Below are 5,709 nucleotides of genomic sequence, written 5' to 3'. Positions count from 1 at the left end.
GCAAGCATTGGGCCAGGACCGAGCATGCTGTGTGGAAAGTTGCAATTGATGTATTGGATATGCTGGCTTATAAAACTCCCAACTGCTAAACTGAATGTAAAAAATCAGAATAGTCTTTGCTAATAGGCCACCTCCCAACCTAAGTAAACATCACATTTCTGAGTTAACATATGCAATCACTAGTAATTATAATTAATCTCACAATAATATACTAGAACTAAGGTCATAAATATGTAAGGTGAAGGGTTTTTGCCGATTGTGTGGTTTGTTCATGCATGATGCAATGGGGTGTGATCATCTGATTCAGAAGGAGAGGGAGGCGCTGAAAGCCCCGCCGGAGGCAGCGATGAGTCATGCCAATCGGACGTGCTGTGCCGAAAGCAAAGATGGCTAGGGTTTTGGCGCCTACCAATTCCGACTCACATCGTTCTGGTACATCTAGGGGTAGTGAGAATTCAGTTTTCTCCCCTATAAAAAAGTCTAGAGCTCTGGAAATGTCATCTGATGCTACAACAACCAAAGTTCCTGCTACTGCTGTTCAGAATACAGTAATTCTGATGGCTGGAAAGGAAGTGGTGGCGATTGGTACGACCTCAGAGGTGATACCGATGGTGCTGGACAAGGGAGTGCCGAACAAGATCATTGGTAAGAAGCGTAGTGGCGTGGAATGCAAGAGGACTGGGAAAAGGTACCTAAAGTTCCCCGAACCATCCTTGGATATTGTGAATGTTGGGATTGCTTTGGCTAATGACAAGGGGAAGCTAATTATTTCTCCCCAGAAAAAGAAGAAGCTGGGACGTCCGTTTGGAAGCAAAAATCGTTCTAAGGAAGAGCTGCAGCGGTGGCTCAACCAAAAAAGTGGAAGACCCACAAGAAAACTAACTTCTCTGGTACCAAGGGGAGCAAAGAAGCACCTAGTTCTGATGAGGGTGTGATCAAAAATCCTGCTGAGGTGAGTGATAAGGCAGATTTTGAGATGGTCACTTTTGAAGGCTCTACTTCAACTAGTGAGTTAAGGAAGGAAACTGACGACTCTGAGGCTCCGGTGGTGGGAGTAACTGAGAGTGTTTTGCCTCAAACTGCGGAAGGGAGTGCGTCTGGCACTCTGAATCCGGAAAAGATTTAATCTTTGATTAGGTCCAGGTAACTAGTTTTTTCGTGGAAGCTTGATTTTTTTCTTCGAAACCTAGTGTACCTGTAAAATAAAAGTGCTTAACTGAACAAGGTGGGTGTACTTAGAATTTCATAGCTTATGCTTATCTAGTATAGGATTTGCAATTCTGCAAGACGATGTTTTCTGACGACCCCAATGGGGTACGTCGTCTTTGTACTGCTTGCTCTGATTTAAATTGAATGACCTTTTGATCAAAAAAAAAAAAGGTCATAAACATGTAATTTTTAAACACAATTCAATATTGATTGTGAAAAATGTTGTAGTAATAAAAACCAACAAACCTATTTGTAATTTTTGTTTCTTAATGAAATCTATTTTAACCAAAAAAAAAAATCTTAAAAACTAAGGTGACGTTTGGTAACTTTTTATACTTGTATTTTCATTTTTAAAGATGAAATGAAAATGTGATTGGTGAAACATTTCTCAAAACATGGAAAATGAAAAATTAAAATATTTTTCAACTTTTTACAAATAAAACTTGAAAAAGTCAATTTGACGTTTTCACTTTTTCATTTTTCTAGATTAGAAAATATGAAAAATATTTTTCACAATAAGCTAGCTACCGAATACATTTCTATAACAAAAATTCCAATCTCATTTTCACATTTTTATTTTTAAAAATTATTTTTAAAAAAACGTTACAGAACAGGTCATAAGATTGTGAAAAATGTTAGAGTATCTAACCTTCCAATGTGATGGCACAAGCACGCGGCCTGTTTATTAGCCCGATACGAGCATGAAATTGGCTCGGGCTATGGGTCAGGCTGCTTAATGTTTAAAAATTAGACATTTTTTGTTATTTCATTAATATTAGAATTAAATTTATATCGTTGTTTTGACATAAATATTTTTTTTCTCCCTTTTTCTAAACATATAATGTAATAAAAATTATTGTCACAATAATACAACAATAGAATGAACAATTATGTATGATACTAAATCTTCATTTTAAATTTTAAAAAATATAATAATATACTGAAACACAATTCACTTTTTAGTTATTTTTTCATTCTTTCTTATAGAAATATGTAAAATATTAGAAAACTAATCTTAAAAACTATTGATTGTGAAATGTTATAGTAAACACTAACCGAAAAACCTATTGTAATTTTCGTTTCCTAATGAAATCTACTTGAAATAAAAAATAAAAAAAATCTTTAAAACTAAGATTGTGAAAAATGTTGTTGCATCTTATTTTATTTTTTAATGTAATTTTATAAATAATTAAGGGTATTGTTATTAACACACCCATTTTTGCTATTAACACACCCCATCTATTTTCCTATTTACACATTTTCATTTTATTTACAAATTTACCACTTAAATATGATTTATGATTGATTTTCACCATATAGGGTAGTGTGTTAATAACAAAAAATGGTGTGTTAATAGCACCACCCATAATGAAACAAAATTTAATTGAAGGTTTTCTATTCATCGCGCCTCTGAGCGGCGCGTCGACAAAGTCCCCCCTACCATGGGCCCAGGTGATATATTCTCTATACTTGGCGCAGAGATATCGACCATTATGGTCCTACAGTCAAAACCAACTTATAGTTGGTTTAATCCAGCACAGAGCCTGGATAGCTGCGTATGCCGAGGAGTAGGAGAGACACTGATGTGTCCCTACTTACCTAGCCTGGATGGCTATCCTTTTTTGTACTTTCTTGTGGTTACTGGTTAGGGTATTTGTATGACATGGGTTCTGGGTTGCGGTGCCTCCCTACATGGGCACCATGCTTCCGGGTTATGGGTGGACTGTTTACCTGTAAAATCCTGAAATTTTAGATTTCTATTTTTGGAAGAAAAATTATTTTCGAGTTATTTTTATTTCGATTTCTATTATTATTTCAAATTCTTTGTGGATTTCGAAAATTATTTCAAATTTTTGGTTTGTCGAATTTTGTCTTTCGAGCCCATAGGATTAACCTAGACGTCGTTACGAGTTCGTAGGATTTTTCGCGGAGCATCGTTTGGACATCGGATCTATTTTTAATGATTTTTGGAAGTTGGTATTATCCAAAAAAAAATTAATTAAAAATAGAAAATTAAAGTCGGTGAAATCTGGGCCGTTTGATTAGATGTCGAAGTGGATCAGCTCAAGCCCAGACCGACCTTGGTCTCGACTGCTCTGCTGCGACGGAGCTCGATCGCTCCTCCGTCTTCCGGCCGTCTGCCGGTGCAAGACCGGTGTCAAAAGCTTCGTCTCGTCCTCCCCGATGTCTCTGTGCTATTGGATTTCCATGGGAAGCTGAGGAGAGAGAGATTCGAAGAAGGGAAACTTTTCTGGGATCACCGGCGAGTTTCCGATTCCGGCCAAGTAGTGGTCTCTCACCGGTGTGGATAGCTTCGTCTCCTCATCCTCGACGTCCCTGTAACTTCATCTTGTCGAGATGAGGTCAGGTGAGGGAGAATCGAAGAGAAGAAGTTTTGGGATTTTCCGGCAAGGGTTCGATGTTTTCCGGCCACCGGCGAAGGCAAGCGAGGTATGAAACTTGATCTTCTCGTCGAGCTCTACCTGTTTATATCCTTGAATTCGAGATTGGTTGAGGTTTGGAGGAAGTGATCGAGGTTTTGGCAGTGGAGGACCGCCGTGTGTGCTGTTGTTCACGGCGGTGGTGGTGATTTTGGGTTCTGGAGTAGCTCTTTTGATGTTTATAGAAGCTTCTGAACATGATTTTATTATTGGATGTGTTTAAATGCAAGTTTTGAGATGATAATGATAGATGCAGGCCGTTGTTGACGATAACAGGATAGGTTGTTATTGTGTTGGTGCTCTTGTGTTTGATTTGCAGATTTGCTGTATTGAGATTGACAGAAGCAAGGAGTAATTGGTCATGCTCGGTTTCAAGAAATGAAGGAGTTGAGTGATTGTTGGTTAATCTGGTTGCTCAGGGAGTAAATGGGCAGCACATATTTCATTCAAGCTGGGTATTTTAAATGATCTAGAAACGTTAAGTTCATGTTGTGAACTTGTGGAAGTTAGTGATGAGAAGTCATTGATTGAAGTTAATTAAGGAGAGGATGGTGTTGATAGTGGTATGTTTCTGTTGACAATTGTTAATGATAACAGGATTGTATGTTGTCATATGGTTGTGATTTGAGTTGATAATAAGGAAAGGAACAATTGGAGTATATGGCTATTGGATTTCAAGACATAGAAGTATGGTAAATGTGGATTAGTACTTGAAATCAGTTCAAGACTTTGAAGGCTAGAATCGAAGAATGCAATTGTGTGAAAATATGATTTGGGTGTCCTTAGTAAATTTCAAGGACTTGATTGTTTCTAATTAAAGTGTTTGCCGACTTCCTTGGAACAAGGCGATATGAGGATCAAATGCAAGTAGCAGGATTCCAGAAGCAGAAGGATAAGGATTTCAGAAAGCAAGTCGTTGAGTTACTAATTTTAGCTGACGTCAAAACTAACGCTTTGGATTCCAGGTAAGGTCTCTTTCTCAGGGAACCTTTCTTAAATTGATAATTAGATTATAATTGAAATGAGTGATTTGTGTGACATTGATTGATTAATTCTTGATTGTTATTGTTTTCGATATTATTGATATCGTTGACTTTCGTGATCGATGTTATCGCTTTTCGATAAAAGCATGTATTCGATATTGTTATATTACGCGTATCAATATTTAATTGCATACATAATGCATTGTGAGGAAACGTGAGAAATCGTGAGAATGGAGATTTTGGAGAGGAGAATGAGATTATTAGAACATATACATTTTGTGTAGTTGAGTTTCCTCATGGGGACTTCCAGTAGCTATGATCAGCCCACATGCGCAAATGAGTAGGGAAAGTATGCCCTTTCGACGTATGAGTCGATAAAATGATCTTTCAGGTTTTGGGACTGGGGACCATGAGGTTAACAAAAGACTAACAAAAGAGGTACTTGAGTTTATATATTACTGATTTGTTAGGTTGTATATTCAAAGACATCTACATGGTATGGGACGTGTAGATACATGTCTTAGGTGTATGGACTAATTAGCCAGTAATAGAGTGGAGGGAGTGCATTGGCATTTATGTATCGATTTGTCGTTATTTATTTAAAGTATTGTTCAATATGTGGTAACGTGATTATTCGACGTAGTTAAGTATAACCTAAAAAGGTTAGGCCGTACTGAGCGAAAGCTCACCCCTATAGATTTTTGTTCAGGTACGTCACGTCTTTCGAGAAGTCTAGTTTAGCTGACGTGTACAAGAGAGCCAATAAGGATTTTGGAAGATTAGAAGTGAGATAGATCGCAATGGTTCATCATTTTGTCTTTGTAATTGTTTTTGTTATTGTAAACGTTTTATTTTCTTTTATTTTTACAATTTATGGAAAAGTATTTGAAATTGTTTTAGTTTCTTTTACTTTTTCCGCTCACGTCTCGGGTTCGGCGTCAGGTGCTTAGAAACCACCGACACCGGATCCGGGGTGTGACATTACCAGGGTATCCCTCGGCAGTTTCGGAAGATGGTGATGTGGACGGACTTGGGTTGCTGGTTGCGACATCTGTAGTGGTGCTTCTAGTCTGGAG

At 37.6% G+C, this 5,709-nt stretch overlaps 1 non-coding gene across 2 annotated transcripts; it reads left to right on the top strand.

The window, feature by feature from the left end:
- The first annotated feature begins 3,870 nt into the window (after window positions 1–3,870).
- On the top strand, window positions 3,871–5,709 carry LOC101295194. 2 transcript variants are annotated; one of them, XR_184036.1, is made up of 2 exons: window positions 3,871–4,615; window positions 5,534–5,709. It is a non-coding gene; the product is annotated as an uncharacterized LOC101295194 (transcript). The 2 variants fall into 2 exon arrangements; XR_184037.1 differs by having other exon boundaries at window positions 5,576–5,623.

This window comes from Fragaria vesca, linkage group LG2 (assembly GCF_000184155.1).
Source record: "Fragaria vesca subsp. vesca linkage group LG2, FraVesHawaii_1.0, whole genome shotgun sequence".
Taxonomy (NCBI): Eukaryota; Viridiplantae; Streptophyta; class Magnoliopsida; order Rosales; family Rosaceae; genus Fragaria; species Fragaria vesca.
Note: the sequence above shows the minus strand (reverse complement) of the source record. Positions and strands in the feature narration are given on the sequence as shown.